We start from the raw sequence: 9014 nt of genomic DNA, 5'->3' as shown, positions 1-9014 counted from the left end.
ACATGTTGATGAAACATGTCAAGACTCTCTAAATTGACTTCTTAGGTTCACTGCACGGTTTCTCTTTCAATCACAATCTTTTGTTCTGTCTGTGCCTTAGCTGTATATATTTTGTTATTCCTTCAATGGTTGATTTATTGGTGGAGAGACTGGCTGTGCCTAGTTTACATGAGACGTATTATAGGAGAGATGAAAAGGTCTGGTTTAACTTAGAAATATTAGACCTGTAAAATTGTTGATTGTAGGTTGATAGAGCCTTGACTTACCTGATTTCTGTTTACCTGGATCAGTCAAACCAGTTTCTGCCAGGTGTTAACCGGGCAATATTCCAGTGCAGTAAGTGTAATGGAAAAAAAGATCATTTCAGACTGGATCTCATGAATTTTGTTTGTCAGAATCTAAGGGACAATAGCCAATATTTCAAAGTTTTCTCTTCCAATTAATGAGTGGTGAGCCTGCTCAACTATTGCCCTGCATCAAACACCACCTGGTGAGGCCTTGTTTGTATTCACTGAGCTCTCAGTTTTAGTTAAACGCTGCTCTATCTGTTAACAAAACTGAAACAGCTGTGTTGAGTTGCTCTGAGTTAGAGACAAGAAACTGTTTCCTTCATATATGCCGCTTTAGAGAAATTCCAAGGAAGACAAATTTCTCTGAGCTAAAATACAGGACGCTCCACAGCCCAAACAAACAGAAATAGACTCCAGGTAGCTTAACCGACTGTGCTAACTTAAAAGAGAAAACTGCCTAGCCGTTGATAATAGGAGACATATATGACTGTCAGCTCAGCTTGTAATATGCATAAATTAAAAATACGATGGTAACCTACTTTCGGTTATCTGCTTTAGGCACTTAAAGTTTCTCTTGTCTTTCTCCTCCTGGGCTCTGATTCCTGCTCTTTAAGTTCATGGAAGTCAAGGCACAAAGGAATAGCATAATGAACTTCTAAGGGTTTATATTATTTCTATGCATGTGAGTAAAGGTAGTCAGTATTTCACCAAAACAGATATATTTCCTTCTATCTGAAAACAAGGAAAAATAAATACGAAACTGTCTTTGGTGATTGGATTTGCAACACCAAGAGAAAAAAAAATATTACTTTTATAATATTTTTAATATGTGCATTATAGGTAGAATTGAGTTTACTGTTATCTCGTGCTGTTGTTGCTGTTTGTACTAGAGAAAGTGCAGTCAGAGCCTTGTGCTAGATAATGGGTAACTGTGACAGAGACCCCGTCTCTTCTCCCCAGGTAAAGCTTATATAATATTTTGCACTCTCATATAGGTAAGGTATCTTCTAGAAAAGAAATGGTAAGAGGTCTTCTGTCAGTGTATACTTTGAAAAACTTTCATGACCTGGCATTTTGAACAGAGACCTGAGGGAAGAAAGGATTTTTCCCATTTCCTTGAAAAATCAACCCACATCGGCCCGCTTGTTAAGCCTCTAACTAAAGGAACTGGCACACTCAGCACTTTCTGAAGATTTTCTGCTAAAATTCCAGAGAAGTCCATTTGACCATAACATGTTTTGCACTCTACAGAGCCTTAGGGCCATGCAGTATATTAGAAGGTCGTGGACCTCTTGCCGCAGGGTGAATCTCTACTGGGCTGGCCAGGACTTAGTATCCATTTCTCCTTTTATTTGCCAGGATGATTTTGAGAGTGTTCTAGTCCTTTTTAAGTTCAAATGATGATCAAATTCTAAAGTTAAAAACCAGATATGAGTTATGGCACTTATTTTGTTGTGTGCTGTTCTTGTTTTGGGGCTCAACTTTGTTTTGTGTTTTTGTTTTTGTTTTTTTTTAGGAAAACCATGTTGTGCTAATATGCTTGGCACCTTGTATATTTATAATATGTCATGGCTACCTACACTAACTAGATCAACAGACTATTTTCCTTTGAAATGGTTGTTTTCAGCCATTTAAAATCTCATGGTAACTTGTGCAGCACTCAGTGTGGTTCCATGTGGTACAATTCTGAAAATTTAATTCAAAAAAGGTTAAGAATGGAAGAGCCTACATTAAAGAACAGTACTACAGCATTAGGCACTCAAAACAGGAACAGAGTTTACCTTTTCAGTCTGAATTAACCTCCTTTGTTCAGAGTGTTTGTATATGTAATTGTATATTCTTGCATTTACAGGACTCTGAGCTTACTCAATGCACAGGAAAAACAAGGCAGAGTCCTCTGTTAGTCTCAGGTATGTTATTTTGAGGTTACATCTTTGAGTTGATTCCCAGGAATTTACAAGATCCAGCACTAGTTCTGATGTTATTTCTAGCTGTTCCTGAATAAGACTTGTAAGGCATATTAGTGGGCAAATGAAAAATGCATGGGGCAATCTCAGCCCTCACATTTCCTCTTGATTTCATTTTTAATGTAATGTTCTTTAAATGTAGAGACATGTGTAATATAAAAACACATCCTGCTAGATCGATGGAATGCAGGGGCAAACGTGCCTCTATAAACCGTGGCACAAATGAAGATGTGTGACCTGACTATCTGAGTGCTTTCTTTTATGGCCATGATACCATATATTTCAATATACAGTTTAGCGTGAATCCAGATCTCTTGAATTAGCCTAGGATCATATTTCCTGGTTTCTAATGATTACAATTTAGTAACATATAGGGCTGAAAGTAAATCAGATTATGTAGATCATTTAACCCAATACAGGTTAAATTAGAGGTGAAATACCTTGTAAGTCCTGATTCTGATATTTTTATACTAATTCCTATAATGACAAAATTAATTGTTATTCCATTGCATGTGATCTTCTTTTCATTAACTTTAGTGTGCCTTCATGCTTATATTCATGCCTGAATAACGGTCATGAGTTTGTCAGCTCTTCCCTGACAGAATTTGACCTGATGGTTTAGGAGAGAGAAGACTATCAGGTCACCATTTCCCCTTAAGGAACTGGGGCCAATCCACCAGTAACATGAATTATAGTACCTCTATTCTGAACCTATGGAAGTTTTCAACAACCAAGGCCCTTACCTGCTGTTGCCGTAAAGCTCTTGTCATTACCAAAGAAGATAATGTGTATTTTTTTAATTTTTTTTTCTTCCCATACTAAATCATACATAGGAGTAGCAGGGTCTGACACTTCTGTCCCAGTGGCTTATTTTGTGAAAGATAGAATGATTTGAGTGTCCATGCCTCGCACCTTTGGCCCTGGGCTCTGTCAAAGCTCTGTCAGGGATTTTGTTTCATATGTATGGGAACTCTGTAAGGTGGTGAATCAGCAGCTACCATGCTTTCCCAACTGCTTGCATCCCACCAAGGTATCCCACCAGGAATGAAGACTGCTAACTCTGGCAGGACGACATCTCTGATAGCAGGTGACATTGTCATTGTCACTATGGCAGGTACCGAACCTTTCTGTGGGTGGCAGGAACTGGTATGAAGAGTAGTGTGGCCGGGAAGTCTCTTTTGGCTCCCCCATGCAAAGTTGTCTGTGCAAGGACAGTGAGGCCTCTTCTAAGGAGCAATGTGGCAAAGTTAAACCGGAAAAGATTTTGGAGCTTAGTTGTTGAACTTAAAGAATACCATGTTTGATACTGCTCAAGGAAGATATACTTTTGTCAGCCCAATTTGACTGCATTTCATACTGAACCCCAAGTATTTGTCTATTTTGACTTAAAAGTTATTTTTAATATTATGATATTTGAAACTCCTTAGATTTGCTTTTCAGGTTTGAAACTCCTGGGTTATACTGTGGTTATGTCTTCGAGTTTTCTGCAGCCAAATGTACTATGGAACAAAGAAATAAAATGTAAGCTCAAATTCACAAATATTTACTGGCCGTTTAGGATGTATCACAGCTTTATCTGGCTGTTACTATTTTTATTTGAGTTGGTGATGAAGTATTTTTTAGGGTCATCAACAAACTTCAGAAATAGTTTTGGTGAGTTGCAAATCATGGTGAGCAGATCTGACTGTACATTGGAGAGAATCACTCTCCAACACATTCACCTCCCCTGGGTCACTATAGGGGTACTTTAGCCAGGCAGTGAACAGGAAGCTTGCCTTGGTCATAACCCAGGCTCTAAGTTCTTTATAAACAAGTAGGGAATTAAGGTTTCACATCTCTCAGGTGGGCTGTTATATTTGACACTGAATTCTAAGAAACTAGGATGAAAATAATCTTTTTATTGTTACAATCATAGTAGTACATTATCTGCTGGAAATGGACCTGGAGAAGAGTCAACAAAGGATGTTTTATATTTTGTTAGCTGGTTTTAATTTATCAGCTGCCAGTTTCAATATATTTCTCTAAGTAGTTGTACTGTAAATTCTGGAAAAGTACATACCCCCTACTATTCAAATTCTGATGGAGTATGTGTGAATGTGCTTGTGCATGTTCATAACATTTCCAGGCAGATCCAAAATGTTTGTTTAAAAGCTAGAAAAATCCAGTCTTCAAAGTTCAGAAGAACTTTACTGCTCATACTGATGTGGAGAGATATTTCATACTAATGTTTGCTAATACCTCAGGGAAATTAATGCCTCTTGAGTAATGGAATAAATGTTGAGCCTCAATGCCAAGGTGCCTGTGGGTTACAACTGTTAGGATGATGTTATTGTATGGTCCCAGGCAGAAAAGGATTGTCTCTGCAAATGAGATAATCGTGAGTCATCAGCCCTGTTGCTGTCCCTGACGCTGGCTGGGGGATATTCCTGCGGCGATGGAATGACAGCCACCAGCACAGCTCTGCTGGATGCCCTGCAATATGCACATCAGCCTTGTGACAACGGGGTCTCTCTCACGTGGGACAGGGCACATCACCCCAGCAAGAGGTTGCATCCTGATTTCATTGGGCTCCTGTAATCCTGCTGGCACGCAATAGCATAGAAAATGCAGCTTTGGTTTCACTGAGTTTTGATACTTATGTTATTGAAAGGGCAACAGTCCAGTGTCAGTGCATCACAACAACACACATTCCATATGCCTTGTTGCTGACATAATAGGTAGCATTCATGGACAATCCTTTGAACAATGATAGGAAAACTGAGATTGAGTTTTCTGTCAGTTTTGAGGGCTAAAGTAATAAGATAGATGTAAGATGACATGAGATCACTGTGTGCAAGTATTGGGAGAACTTGTTTCCTCTTTGCATGGAAATGCTGTAGCATAATCACCCTGTGCTTCACGGGAACCTGCAGCAATGAAGTCAAACAGGTCAAACTTTCAGATAAATCAATGGTCAGACAACTATTTTGTTACTGACTTCTGGTGGCATCAGACATTGAGATCTTTTGTCCAAGAAAACAAATGGCTGTGATTTATGATTTTATTATGGTTCTGATAGTTAAGTTTATGCTTTCAATTAAACAATCTGATGGTCAGAAATCAGGCAATTTTTGTGGACTAATGTATTTTCTAAAAGGCTCTATATTGTATTTACAGTGACACAAACTACTATTGTTGGAGGAACTTAGAATCTTATCACCAAGAAACAGCAGTGAGGTCAGATGAGTCCTGTTGAAGCCAGCTCATGAGAGGGATAGCTTTGACAGGTCACCAAAGAACATTGGTTCTTCTTGGCCCAGGCTCACGATCTGTTCTTCTTTCCCTCACACAGCATCTTCACTTATGCCAGTCCCTTGTCTCTGTTTTGACAAGAATCCGGGTTTTGCCTTGACATCTGTTTATCGGACAACAATGAGCTCTTTCTTAAACTTCATGTTATCAAGACAGTTGGTAGCACTCGTTCTCCTCAAGAATGATTTAATACCTCCTAACTTTAAAGAAGTAGCTTCTTGGTTCCCTTGTCTAGGTGCCATGATAGAGACATCTCTTAGCACAGGTTTGCTGTTTTCTTGTGGTATTGGGTGTTTCTGACCAATTCATAGCACTTTTAGATGAGTATCCCAGGAAAACACACTGCTTTTAGCCCTTTCAAATGGACAAAAATTAAATAGATGATGTTCAAATGTTAGGTGTATGTAACAACTAGAGAAGAAAGGAATAGACAAAAGGATAGGAAAATAGAACCCAGGAATTGTGGAAAAACATGTATATAAGAACTTGAATTAAGTATGTCATGCAGATAAATTGTCATTGTCAGGATCAAAATTTGATCTCTCCTTTTACTATTAGATCTACCTCAGGAAGAATATCTGTTCAGTGCCATTCTAGTTGTAACTGTATGAGAGACTTGACAGTTTGATCACAAAGTAGTGTTGAGTGCAATTTTTATAATTTTAAAATATTTTTTGCCTACATGATCAACAGCAGCACTTCAGACTCTAAGACTCTACAGTAACCAACCTCATAGCATGGGGAAAAAAGTACTCAAGTCTTGAACTGATCAAGAATTGGATTTTAAATACAATGTTCTAGGAGGATTTTTGCCTGAAAATATTTCAATGTTCATGTGTGAGCATTTGGAAAACATGGCAAGGTGGAACAGTCCTCAAGTGCCCTGCCCTGATGCTAAATGAGCATGACCTAAGACTTCTGATGGAACCAAGAAACTGTTATCAATTAGCATCAGGTTCAGGAAGCATTATGGTATCAAGACATCTCAGGGTGCCTTTATAGAAGAAAAACCTACCATAATTTAATAGCTCAGCCTGCTGTGCCAAATGAATGAGTCAAAGCAGGGGAGAGTATGAGCCATAGTTTCACAATTGCAGCAGCCTTCAGGAAAGTGTTGATTTACTTCCAAAGTATTTTTGCTAGGAGAGTGCTGAGAGATGTTACTATAAAGATTGAGCTTGTCTGGGAAACTAAGGACACCTTGCTTTTTTATTCCTCATTTACAAGCAACGATTTTCATTCAGTTTTCAAAAGGCCTCCAGGCAAAGAAACCAAGTGAATGACATGAATGTGTATTTTATGCATATCAGAGCAGAAGTTAGCTGTTGGAAGGAGGAGATGGTTGTAGACTTGTATCCCTCAAGGGCAGATGGTTCACAGGCTGTTTTGGGCCTCTTTAGGGATGTGGAAACCAGGCTGGGCCGGACAGGTTTCATTTTTTCCCCCTGAAGTTTGAATTCTGAGTGGAAAAGTTAAAATGCCTCCATTTTGATAGGCTTTTACGAGGTTTCAGAGGTGCTGCAGTTAAGTTATTTTTGTCTTCCATATGGTAGGCTATGTTTCCTGGATGAATTATGTTTCCTCAATATACCATCACTTTTCCTTGTTCACTGTAAAGAGACTAAAGGAGAACAGCTCCAGAAAGAATAGTGACTACATTAATATGAGAGAGATCATCACTGTAGCTGGAACAATGAAGACACCAGTATTTAGTCCCTTTCTCATCCAAGTTGGCCAGTTTTTTCCAGGTGTGCTGTGCATAAGCTATGATCCTCTGAAAATGAATAAATCTGCTTAACGTAAAAGCCTGGAAATCAAATGAAAAAATTATTCTGATGACCTTACTTCTGTTCCTTGTATGACAAACATGATGGCATCTAAAACCGGTTTTAGTGCGCTGGAGCAGAGCCTGAAGTTGGCAGAAGAGTATAGCTTTGGCTTCAGTTGCTGAGATGCCAGAAGAGATTGTAAGTCCTTGAAATTCTTCCAAGAAGTCACTTTGTCCTGGATGGAAACTGGCATTTATCAGTGCAGATGATAGTGGTGTATTTTAGATGGCATCAATATTGATTTGTATACTGCACGAGCTTTTAAATATGATTTAAGATAAAGCTTAGCTTAACGTAAGATATTTCTCTACAAAGCATTGATTTAATGTTAATGTTTTATATGTTGCTTTCTTTGCTATAGCCTTTGCTTTGGTTTATGGAGACTTCCCCAGTCGCCTCTTTCAGGCGCTTACAAAAGCCCCACAAATACTTGAGTGCGTGAGTAAGTATTCAAAAGTTTAATTTATACTATCTGACAGGCAGCTTCAAATGCAATTAATGGTGGTCATTAGTGTTCATCTCAAATTCATTATTACCCTTCCAGGTGCTTGGACTTGGCTTATTGTTTTCCCAACCCTTATGATGACCATGGGAATGCTTGATGGAGATCTATCAGAAAAGTTGAAATAGGCTAGTTCTTTTACCAGTTCCGTTGGGTAGTTTCTTGTACTTTGCCTCTTAAAATGCTGGGTATTGTAAGCAGAGTCCTTACAAGTCTAGAGAGAGAATTTCCTATTTGGCTTGTATTTAAATAACCTATAGCAATTCTTGCTAGGTGCAATGGCACTGAGTATTAATCTACTGTGTGTGTCTCCTTGCTCTTGCTTGGGCGTTTCAGAGTGTGAAGGCTGGGGAACATCAGCGCTGTAGCCGCTGATCTGTGTCTGTGTCTGAATCCTGACGCCCAGATCTCTGGAGCAGCGCAGCTGTGTGGAGGCAGCATCAGCTTTGGGGAGAGGGGTAGAAAAAACATTTTCCCAGCAGGTTGAAGATGCCCTGAGAGGAGAGGGGCAGGGTTTCCTTCAGCCGGGAGTCGCCGTGTCCCCTCCGGAGCCTGCGCGGGCGCGGTGCCGGCGGGCGTTGCGGGGCTGTGCCCGCCCCGGCCCGGGCTCCCCGCGGGTGCTGCGCGGCTGCGGCAGCGGGGCCGTGGCCGGGCGAGGGGCAGGCTCGGCGCTGCGGAGGGTTCGCCGGGCGGAGGCTGCTCCGGCAGCGGCGCAGCGAGTGCTCTGGGCGGTGTTTGCGAGCGGCGGCTTTTTCGGAGTGCTTTTCTCGGCGATACCGACCTGTTAAAGCGCATTTCTGCTTTGGCTTGGTTAGATTTTTTTTTTTTCCTTTTCCCCTCCCGCCTGCGGTTTGAAAGTGCCGTTTCACCGCTCAGCGAGACGCGTGCGTTCCGGGTTACTTTGGTTGCTTGCCAGGTAGCGCACATCTTTTACAGCATCCTCCCACCATCAAGCAAAAATTGTCTCCTCTCCCAAGGATTAATTATTCAACACGTTTAATGTGTTTGGGGCTGAGGGGGGAGGCGGCCACTCGGGCACATCCTGGTGCCGCAGCGCCTGTCCCCGCTTTGTCTCGCACCTGGTGTGTTTGCGCGGCTCTCCCGCCTTCCTCCCCCTCCAGCCGCCGCCTCCTGC

The sequence above is a fragment of the Corapipo altera genome, unplaced genomic scaffold (genome assembly GCF_003945725.1).
Source record: "Corapipo altera isolate COAL_440 unplaced genomic scaffold, ASM394572v1 53, whole genome shotgun sequence".
Lineage (NCBI taxonomy): Eukaryota > Metazoa > Chordata > Aves > Passeriformes > Pipridae > Corapipo > Corapipo altera.
Note: the sequence above shows the minus strand (reverse complement) of the source record.